This window comes from Quercus suber, unplaced genomic scaffold (genome assembly GCF_002906115.3).
Source record: "Quercus suber isolate HL8 unplaced genomic scaffold, Cork oak 2.0 scaffold_463, whole genome shotgun sequence".
NCBI lineage: Eukaryota > Viridiplantae > Streptophyta > Magnoliopsida > Fagales > Fagaceae > Quercus > Quercus suber.
Window position 1 is genome coordinate 252,784 of NW_027069914.1, and position 11,472 is coordinate 264,255.

The 11,472-nt window shown below is 30.3% G+C and overlaps 1 long non-coding RNA gene across 1 annotated transcript; it reads left to right on the forward strand.

Annotated features, from left to right (window-relative positions):
• Positions 1–4,919: 4,919 nt before the first annotated feature.
• On the forward strand, positions 4,920–9,759 carry LOC136062882 (uncharacterized). Its single transcript, XR_010624619.1, has 4 exons — positions 4,920–5,266; positions 5,588–5,665; positions 6,065–6,181; positions 9,472–9,759. It is a non-coding gene; the product is annotated as an uncharacterized LOC136062882 (long non-coding RNA).
• Positions 9,760–11,472: the final 1,713 nt, after the last annotated feature.

Genomic DNA, 11,472 nt, shown 5'->3' on the forward strand with positions numbered 1-11,472 from the left:
AATTGAAGCACAAACACCTACACAACCAAACGCTATAGGGAGTACGGTTGAGCTAGCCTTAAACAAAGACATAACTTCTTTCCTTTTATTTTTTGACTCATCAAATCAGAAGTAAATTGCTAACGTTAGAAGAGAACGTTTTATAAAGAAAGTTCGATAATTAAATTGGTAACATTATAAAAAGATTAGATAACACATAGCTTTTAAAGTCACTAATGCCTATGCACTAGGGACGAAGTGAGGACTTTAAGTTAAGGGGGGTGGCACTAACTTCTACCTCGGCAGCTTCTTAGCTGCCAAGGGTTTTTTTTTTTTTTTTTTTTTTTTTGGAGTTTTTGATGTGTGCATCTACTAGGTAAAGACAACTATTCTGTTTAAAACTTTTTAAAGAGCTAGTTGTTTGTTTTAGTAAAATTGGTTAATTGGACTTAATTTTAAAGGGTTAGTTGTTTGTTTGACTAAAATTGGTTAATTAGACTTATTTTTTTTAGCTTTGCTATTGGTGATTTTTGTTGTTGCACAAATGTTTTTGGACTAGTATATGTTATTTTAGATTTTAGATCTATAAATTTTTTAAAGGCCTTTAAAATGAGGAAAATGCTAAAGGTATATTGCTGATATTGTGAATGATTATTGATAAGTAAATTAGTGATGTAAGTGATAGGCCCAAATGTGAACCAATGAGAATTTGTACCTCAATAGTTTGTAAAAATGTTGTAGATAAGTTTGCAATTGTAACATTACTCTATAAAGAATCAATGATATTGTTAAGAGGCAAAATGTAATTTTATAGAACAAAATTGGTAAATTAGTGCATATATATTTATATATATATGTATATGTATAAACACTAATATATTTTTAAAAAAATTGGGGGGGGGGGGAATTTGGGGGGTGGGGCGGCTATGCCTTTGTCCCTGCTATGCACTAATTGACTTGAGCCAACTCGTCATAGGCCAATTATGATATTAGTTAAATATATATTAGGATAAACTATAGATTTGGTGTCATGACCCAAATCCATGAAACAAGAATTTAGATGCATGACTAACTTGCTAATCTTGCGTATAACAATAAACGTAATTAATTTCAAAATTAAATAAAGCTCCAAATAAAAAATGCTCTTAATAAACCTCTTACAATATCTAAAATCCATAATTTAGAAATAATCTCTAAATTAATATTGTAAAATCTTAAGCGAAATAAAAATAACTGAAAATCCTATAAGGCCATTAAAGTCACCTAAAAACTCTTATGCTCTACATTGCACCTTACGAAGCGATCTAAAGGTTCTTTTTTCCAACTAAAATTTAATCTGAAAATTGTAATTGATGAAGTGAGCCATACATCTAATAAATAATTATACACAATAGAATAGAGTCAAGTAGAGCATGAGTATTTTGATTTCACAAACTCACTCAATGATATCAAATATAACAGTAGTCAATATAAACTTATTCATATTTTTATTCAACTTTTCTTTGAAAATTTTTCATTTACATGATGTTTTCTAAAATAAAAATCATTTCATGAACTTTGGTTCATGCGTAAAAGTTTTTAGTATTCTTAGTTTTTAGTGTGTAGTAGAGTTCAAGAGAATATGTGCTCAAATGCACTTAAACATATGGTTATGTTTAAATATATTTTTATGCTGGATATTATGTTTAGATGAAATAGAGAGTTTAGAAAAAAGTTTAAGTTGCTACAGTAACAATTTAAACCTAAACACTTGCGAAACCTATCATTTAGTCTTTGATTCCTCCCAGATCTCCTTGATTGATAAATAACTGAAATTTTATGCAAGGCCTAACAACAAGAGAAAAATGAACCCACAAAGAGAGAAATAAAAAAGTGAAGGAGAATAACATTTTTATCTCATAGCAAACGAGTTTGTGAAGAAAGTGCAAGAAAAGTTTAGGACAATACCGCCACCATCTCTTGGGTATACATAGTGCTTGTTCTTTGAGGCTTGGTTCTTACCTTTAGGATCTTTCAAAAAGGTTTTCGAATACCATTGAAGTGAACATATGATTCACTTTTGATCATTGTGATTATAAATAGGAATGATAGATGACAATAGAAAGATATATATAAATATATATTAATTGATTGTCTTAATATATACACAGTCTTGCATAACAACCAAATAAAAAGAGCAAAAAATATGACATATATTAATTAGACAACATGAGCATAACATAATTTGTTATATCACATAATAAAGCAAATATCCCTTTGAAATTTTGCTCAAAGCCATGACCTTGTGGCAAAAGCATAGACTTAGTATCCACATTTTTAGATACATATAAACATTTGAAATGAGTCCAATTATAGATCAAATAGCAAATGATAGAAACATTCTACAGGAATTCAACTTTTTGAGCAATTGTGACAGATTACATTATGCAACACTCACTTAAAGCTTCTGAAATTTGTTGGGGAAAGTTCAGTATTTATATCTAGGGTATTGTACCTATAGTTGGAAAATAAATTATAATGTAATTGAATAATGACTAACTTGTCTTGCTTCTTTGTGCCAAGTAGCATCACAAATTTCCACTCCAGATTATCAACGACGTAGAAGTTGAGCACAAAGCCGATTAGAAATTGACATGATATTTTCTAAAATAAAAATCATTGCATGAACTTTGGTTCATGCGAAATTTTTTTTAGTATTTTTAGTTTTTAGTGTGTAGTAGAGTTCAAGAGAATATGTGCTCAAATGCACTAAAAAAAAGTAATTAAACATATGGTTATGTCTAAATATATGTTTATACTAGATATTATGATTAAATTAAATAAAGAGTATAAAAAATAAAATTTAAGTTGCTACAATAACAATTTAAACCTAAACACTTGCGAAACCAATCACTTAGTCTTCGATTCCTCCCAGATCTCCTTGATTGATAAAGAACTGAAATTTTATACAAGACCCAGCAACAAATCTATTGAAAGATCTCACTTATAAGGCTTTAAGCATTACTGAAGTCGCCTAAAACTCTCATGCTCTACCTTGCACCTTACAAAGTGATCCAAAAGTTTTTTTTCCCAACTAAACTTTAATTTGAAAATTGTAATTGATGGGGCGATCCACACATCTAGTAAGTAATCTATATATATATATATATATATAATAATAATAATAATAGGTGAAGTAGAGAGAAACTCAAATTGTAATTCCAAATTAAAACTCTAATTTTGTGCCATATGTCTAGATTCATATAAGGACCACCAATTTTTTTTTTTTTTTTTTTTTTGTGTCCAATATGAATAAATCACTTCTGAATTTATCTTGGAAGAGTAGATAAGGATAGTGAATGGTAACATTTATTCATCTCTCTCAATCTCAATACAATTTTCATCAGTTTGATAACCTTGATGTTTAGGCTTCTACTTCTCCGCACTTGGTTGTCTGCTTAACTCCTTCTAAAGCCCCCATTGATTATTGGTTTCACTTTTTATAAACAAGCAAAGCAGGGGCAGTGGTAGATTCATCCCAAATTTACTCCAATATGGAAGGAAAACTCAAAGGTCTCTAGATGAATGTACTTTGGGGATCAACTAGCCATCCAAATTTGCCAAGGCCAATTTCTTTTCATTGCAGGTAGTTGTTCTTCAATCAAGATATTTTATTGTAGACTATTTTTATTGCATTCAACAGCCACGCAATCAAAGTCATGAACATTAAATTTTTCTGAGTTTGTTTGTTTGATTAACATCTTATGTCTCAGAGGTCGTCTGTTGATCAGTGGGATTATTTTATAGCCACACCATTTCTCCCTATCACTGTCATCTGGAATAAAACAAGAAGCCTCATTGATTGTGAAAATATTCACTGTAATAAGTTTGTGTGTGTGTGTGTGTGTGTGTGTGTGTGTGTGGAGATTTTGATTGTTTGCACAATTGTGGCATGCATTTAGTTTTGGAGGAGATGTGAGAGTAATGGTGTGAATACTTCATTGAAGAGCACCAAACAACAACGGAAGCCACACCTATTTCCATATCCAACGTGATTATCAAGTTTCTTCAGGTAAAATCTATTTCAATTTCATGCTTTTTTCTTAATTATATTGAAATTATATTTTACATTGATTTTTCTGTTTTGTTAGTTTTGGGGATTTTAATATTTTTGCTCCACAATTGCTACATTTGGTTTAAACTTGTGTCCAGAGTCCACATACATGGAACCTAACAAGGGGTAGGATATCAATTTGCATCTAGATGTAGGACTTTTTACAAAAATATGTCTATGAGTTCACATCTGTCAAATGTTTATTATTAATCTTCCTCATACATGCCGCATTTCAGAACTGTTGGTCTTTCAAGGTTAGTAACATGTACAATAAAGACGTGGATGTGTTCTCTAGACTCTAGATATATATACTCCCACCATCTGCTACTCTCCCAAGTTGGTGATGCATTTAGACTTAATATGTGATATTTTCATTTAACTTTATCTTTTACTCCTCATGCTATGATAAATCTGAGTAGTTAACTAATGTGGTTCTTCAATTTACCACTAAATCGTAGTTTTTGTGTGAGAAGCCACCTACATGCACACATGGGATGAGTCTCATAGTGGTGGCTCCTCTTTTTTAACACATGTTTAACCAAATCAAAATGACAATAACATGTTTCAACATGCAAGTTGGTATAGATATTTCTATTTTCAAATTAATTATTCAATATGCCCTTGCTGCAGTAGTAGCCCTTGGAAATTTGGTTGAAGTTATAACAGGGTATTGACAACACCATTTTTTTTTTTTTTTCGAGAAACAAGGACAATACCAATTTCAATATGAAATTAGAGCCTAATTTCCTCCATTTGTCTAAAATTAAGTGGGATCAGGTGTAATTACGCTCACTTTCATTTTAAAAAAACACTGTGCTTTTTTTTTCTTTTCTTTTTTTTTGGCTAAATAAAACATTCTGCTCTTCCACAATAATCACACCTGCATATTTTCAGGTTCACCTCCCCTTCTACAATAATCAAAACCCAAAATCCTTCCTCTCCTTCAATATACAGCTCCCCTCTTCTTCAATGAATGCTATGGAATTTCAGAAGAATCTCTCGGTATCAATGGCTACTTTTATTTGAGTTTTCCTATTGGATAGGTTTAGATTTGATTTGTTTTTGTTTCAGGTTTTTAAAACACAGAATGATTGAGATTTGAGAGGGATACAGAGATAGTGTTCGTGAATGTCGCTGCCACCATCAGATTATTAGAACTGGCGCAGTACATTCTTTCCCCCTTTTTAGATTTAGGTATGAAATTTTTATTTTTTAATAACATTTAGGTATGAAATTTGATTTTTTTTTTTTTTTTAATAATTCTTTGATAGGATAGTTTTTTTTTTTTTTTAACTTACAGAAATTACAAAAAAAAAAATTTTTTGATTTTAGTTTTGGCTTTTCATCTTAGTTTTGATTCCTTTTTGTTTTGGGTTTTTGGGTTCTCCATGAAAATGTTTGGTTTCTCAATTTTTCGATATGTTTTTTTCCTATTTTGGATTACAGAAATCACTAAGCCTTTCCCTGTTTTCTAATATCTGAGTTCATAGTTTTTTTTTTTTTTTTCCTTTCTAGGGTCTCTAATTCTGGGAATTGAAGTTGCCCTCAAATTATGAAGTTCTTCTTTGGAAAGTATTCGATGATTGTACTAAGGTATTGCTCTCTCTATCTCTATGTGTGTGTTTGTCTTTTGTTTGGGTGCTGAGAAAGTGTGTGAAAATTAAAAGTTTCGAGCTTTTAGATATGGTTTTTGATTGGTTGAGATGAGGTTTTCGTTTATTAGGAAATAAATACGGCCCTGTGATGGGGTTTTTGTTTATTAGGTTTTGAGAAAATAAGGGGTAGAAAATAAATTTTAATTTAGGAATCTTAGACTTTATTTTAATTAATTGAGAGGGGAATAAAATTATTTAGTTTTGTTGTGACAAAGTTTTGGTACCTCCCTAATATGGTTCTCTGGCTTATTTCCTGTTTGGATTATTCATATTATATGATTTTCTTGATATAGATCTGTTTCTGATGGATTTGTTGAAAAATTGGCTTTATGCATAGAGTTTGGCTGCATAAAAGAATAGGTGGTGTTTGTTTGTCCATTGCTTCAAAAGGGTTAGCAATCAGCGGGATAGGTGATTGAAGATATTGGAATAATATTCCAACTGAAGAATCTAGGTGAGATTCGTTCAATTTTTTAACCCTCTTTTTTTTTTAGTTTTTATGTATTGATTTTTCAATGGAAATGGGAGAAAAATTGTATTTTTCTTCCCATGTATGTTTTAGATGGACGATTGAAACTCCAGCCAATTGTGGAATTCCCTTGCTGGAATTTGTCTGAGTAGGCTTTTTTTTTTTTGGTTATCTTTTTTATCAATTATGATTGAAATTTTAAAATTTATTGTGTGATGCTATCATAATTGCAAGTGGTTTCATAAATCATAATAACTTTATTAGCAAGTTTTCTTAAATAATAAATATGGTTCATTTGAAGGATGTGGTCATTTCGAAGGATGTCCAATACCATTGAGTTTGTTTGGAAGTTCTTAATGTTTAGGACAGTTCTTATTGGTAATAAAATGACCATCATATTATTGAACTTGAAGTTATGCTGTCTTTGAGTTGGACTAACACATTTGATCCTTTAAAAACTAATTGCTATGAGAAGAATCATGACAAGCCTGAAAATCCTCCCTTCAAACTTTCCATTTTCCCTTTTCTTACATTGTTGTTGTGCTGATCCAAAAGTAGGCATTTGTAGTCTCTCAATTGCTGTTAAAAGTGTGAGGAAAATTATTAAAATATAACAAGATGCTAACTTTTGGTTTTTGCTTGACTTTGTGATTCATTAGATTGATTAGAAAAGCTTTGAGAAATTAAAAAGCTTTTGATGGTTTTTGAAGTGGTGCTTCAGTTTCTCAACAATGGAGAACTGCAAAGCTTTTCATTTGTTCTGGTGCTCTTTTTGCAATTGTATTTGCTAGAATATGCTACCTTATTTCTTGGACAACTTTTCTGCCAAATTTGTTTGAAGGAATCTCTGCCAATCAATTACATTACATAATGATTTAGATGACCACCTACATCTATTAAATTGTATTATTCATTAAATCATCTACACAAGGCACATGATTACTAAATATGTCATGATTAAATACATGTGAATAGCTGTTTTTTATCATTTCTTTTCCTGCTTAGTGTAATGGAGAGAACCTTTTGGTTGAAGTCCAATTTGTCTTCTTTTCTTGGTTTGCATGGAATTGGACATTTATTAATATACCATAAACTGGCTGTATCTATCCTCTCTCTCTCTCTCTTCCTAGGAATTTCAAATATTAGATAAAGGCATTTGATTTTCATAGGAATTGAAACTTTATGGAATATGTTAGTGTATTGGGTCAAATATTTTCGAATCTTAGCATCTATCTAGAGATGGTTTCTTTGAATAGAAGGGTACCCCATGCATAGCATAGGTAATAGGAGGAGGTGCTGCCAAGTTAGGAGAAAATCATGCTTATAATTCTGACACATGTACATATTAAAAGAGAAAACCAAGAAAAGTCAGTTTTTTTTTTTTTTTTAATTTTAAATTCCTAACCTACATGTCACATTTTATTGTCATTTTGGAAGTGGTATTGCATTTTGTGATGTAGAGTTTAGGAAATCCTTATTCATATTTGTGTTTGGCCTCTTTGTACTTTGTAGTCTAACGAATTTGAAGTAATTATACTTTAATTGTATAAATAAGATCTACTCAGGAAAAGGGTATTTCTAAATTTAAGTTAAGCATATGGATATGGTATCTAATGTAGAAAATATTTGCATGTTAATTAATACTTTGAATAATTTACAAAATCATTTATTAAGGCTTAGCAGTCATAATTGGATGAAAATTGAAGAAGATTTTCATTATTTTAAATTGTGTTAGTTATGAGAGGATGAAAAATGAAAGACCATGTTACTTAATGTAGAAAAGACCATGTGGACACAAAAGCTCTTACTGTTTTGTATGTGTTAGCATGTGGGACAACGACAATGGTTTTGGATACCACAATATTGATTGTAAATTTGTCACTATCAAGACTTGATTTTACACAAATCTGTGAGATTTTCCTGTTGGGTGATTTCATAAATGCTAGAGTTGATTTATCATGTTTATTGTGTGTGCATTATATTTTGATTGCTTTAATATATTGTTTTAAGTTATTGTTCAATTCAGGATATATTAGCTCTTAGCACAATTAGGCAATATAAGGAGTTCCTGTATAATATTCCATTTTTTAAATCATCATTTGTGAAATTATGTTTAGTTTATGAGAATGTTGTGGACTAAAATTTTCCAATACTTTTTGTAATACCCAAAAGAGAAAAGGGGAGGAATGGGGTTAAAAGTGGTCATAAATTGGGTTTAATCTATAGAAACAATAAGAGATATTTCTTTTATTTTAACTTTTTATATGCTTCTTCATACCCTCACACAAATTATGATACATACTTCAAAGGCTCTAACTAATATTGTCATATAGGTTTTAGTTTGGTGTGATTCATTCTGGTTCCTTGGAATAGCAGATATGGTGTTTGAAATTGTCATGTAAGTTTTAGATTTGTGTGTTTTAAGCTTTTATGTGGTTTGTAAAAATTTTTTTACTTAGGTTTGTTTCTGTGTATCATTTTTTGTAGGTTCTTGCTTGGAACAAATTAGTAAATGCTTTAAAAATAAAATGACCTTTGCAGATTGTTAGTGAGATTAGTAAAGGGTAGACTATTGAAAGCCAAAACTGTAGAGCACTCCACTGCAAAGTGTAATATGCAAGCCATAGTCCAAGTATAAATTTTATAAATGTGTGTGTGTGTGTGTGTGTGTGTGTGTGTGTGTGTGTGTGTTTTTCTTTTCTTTTTTTATTGGGTTTGTTTATGTGAGGAATAATGGTTAATGGGTGTTTGATTAATTATATATTGAATTGAATTTACAATGATGGGCATGGATATCTAATGTTATCTACACTTTTTTGTGTCAATTGTATTGGATTCAGTTGCCAAGGTTAGATCTTTTTGGGTCCTGTTTATTGTGATTGTTTTAGTGAGGAATAATGGTTAATTATGCATTGAACTTAATTCACAACGATCTATACTACTAGACATTAAGTACATTTCTGTTGTTCATTGATGTGGACTTGCCGACCAGCTATGCATGGCATCATAATTCAGCTTCCAAATCAGTTTTGTAACAAAATTGCAATAGAACTTATAATACCTAGAGCAGTTTTCATGTGAATTGGAATTATAGGAGAGGACACATTATATGAGTTTGTAATAATACTATTAATACTTAATAGAGATGAGTCAAAAAGGACTATTCTTTATAAAGGTTGTCTTTTAATATATTTTCTTGATGGTTTATATATTATCTAAATTACAGACCTATTACCTTGCCATTATGTAATCATTGTGTTAATTTTTTGTGCTAGGTTTCATCAAACTCCTGACAAATTCGGTGATATAACTATTTTTTACAGTGATATTTTGGATTCGCTTAATTTTCAGGTGGCTTATTAGAAATAGGCCCTCAAAGATTAAGACCAAATATCCCATCATAATATTATTTACAACAAACCCTGGATGAATATCCTCCTCAATGTACTGACTCGACTTTGAAGATTAGTTCCAAATGTTTAGACAATGATGTTATACCAACTCATTTGGATATATTTGCACTATTTTCTAAATGATTTCCACTGTAATAAATTGTTATTATTTGTTTCCTTTTATTTTTAAGTTATGATGTCAAAGTAAGTCAAGTTTTAATTGCTTTGAAGATATTGCATTTTTACATGCAAAATAGAGAAGCATTCTAGAGAATTCCCTTCATTCAAACTCATTTGAGCACAATGGAAGCAATAAAAGTGGTGGTTGCTCATTTCATATGTTCCTCCAAAAGGTCTATTGGAGAATGAAAGTACATATGTGATGTGAAAACTGAATTAAGGTACAAGTCATATCATATAAGGTTTGCTATCCTGCTCGACTGAAATTGTGCTTAATTATCATCTCCTCTTCCTCTCCTCCTTTCATTTGTTCTATCTTACCCCACCACTCATTGTCATCGACAACTTCCATTTGCACATAAATATCATTTTCAAACCACAAAAATGGAACAAATAATATATACATATATATATATACTGCTAAGTTTTGTTAATGAAATTTTCTGGTTAATAATATGAATTTAGACTTAACTAAGCCTTTTAAACATGAATAAACTCATGATTAATAATATATCCATTCCGCACGGGTTACATACTAGTTATACACAATACACAACAAAATAGAGTCAAGTAGAGCACGAGTATTTTGATTTCACGAACTCACTCAATGATATCAAATATAATAGTAGTCAATATAAACTTATTCATATTTTTGTTCAACTTTTTCTTTGAAAATTTTCATTTACATGATGTTTTCTAAAGTAAAAATCATTGCGTGAACTTTGGTTCATGCAAAAAAGTTTTCAGTATTTTTAGTTTTTAGTGTGTAGTAGAGTTCAAGAGAATATATGCTCAAATGCACTAAAAAAAAATAATTAAACATATGATTATGTCTAAATATATGTTTATACTAGATATTATGTTTAAATTAAATAGAGAGTAAAAAAAAAAAAAAGGTTTAAGTTTCTACAATAACAATTTAAACCTAAACACTTGCAAAACCCAATCACTTAGTCTTCGATTCCTCCCAGATCTCCTTGATTGATAAAGATCTGAAATTTTACGCAAGACCTAACAACAAGAGAACAGTAAACCCACAAAGATAGAAATAAAAAAGTGAAGGAGAATAATAGTTTTACCTCATAGCAAACGAGTTTGTGAAGAAAGCGTAAGAAAAGTTTAGGACAATACCGCCACCATCTCTTTGGTATACATAGCGCTATAGTTCTTTAGGGCTTGGTTCTTACCTTTGGGATCTCTCAAAAAGGTTTTCGAATACCATTGAAGTGAACATATGATCCAATTTTGATCATTGTGATTATAAAAAGGAATGATAGATGACAAAGGAAAGATATTTATAAAGATATATTAATTAATTATCTTAATATATACATAGTCTTGCATAACAACCAAATAAAAAGAGAAAAAAATATGACAGATATTAATTGGACAACACGAGCATAACAAAATGTTTGTTATAGCACATAATAAAGCAAATATCCCTTAGAAATTTTGCTCAAAGCCATGACCTTGTGGCATAGTCCTAGTGTCCACATTTTTAGATAAATATAAAGATTTGAAATGAGTCCAATTATAGATCAAACAGCAAATGATAAGAACACTCTAGGAGTTCAACTTTTTGAGCAATTGTAATAGATTACGTCATGCAACGAACTCCCTCAAAGATTCTGAAATTTTTTGGGGTTCAATATTATTTATCCAAGGTATTGTATTTGCATAATGACTAACTTTATTTGCTTCTTT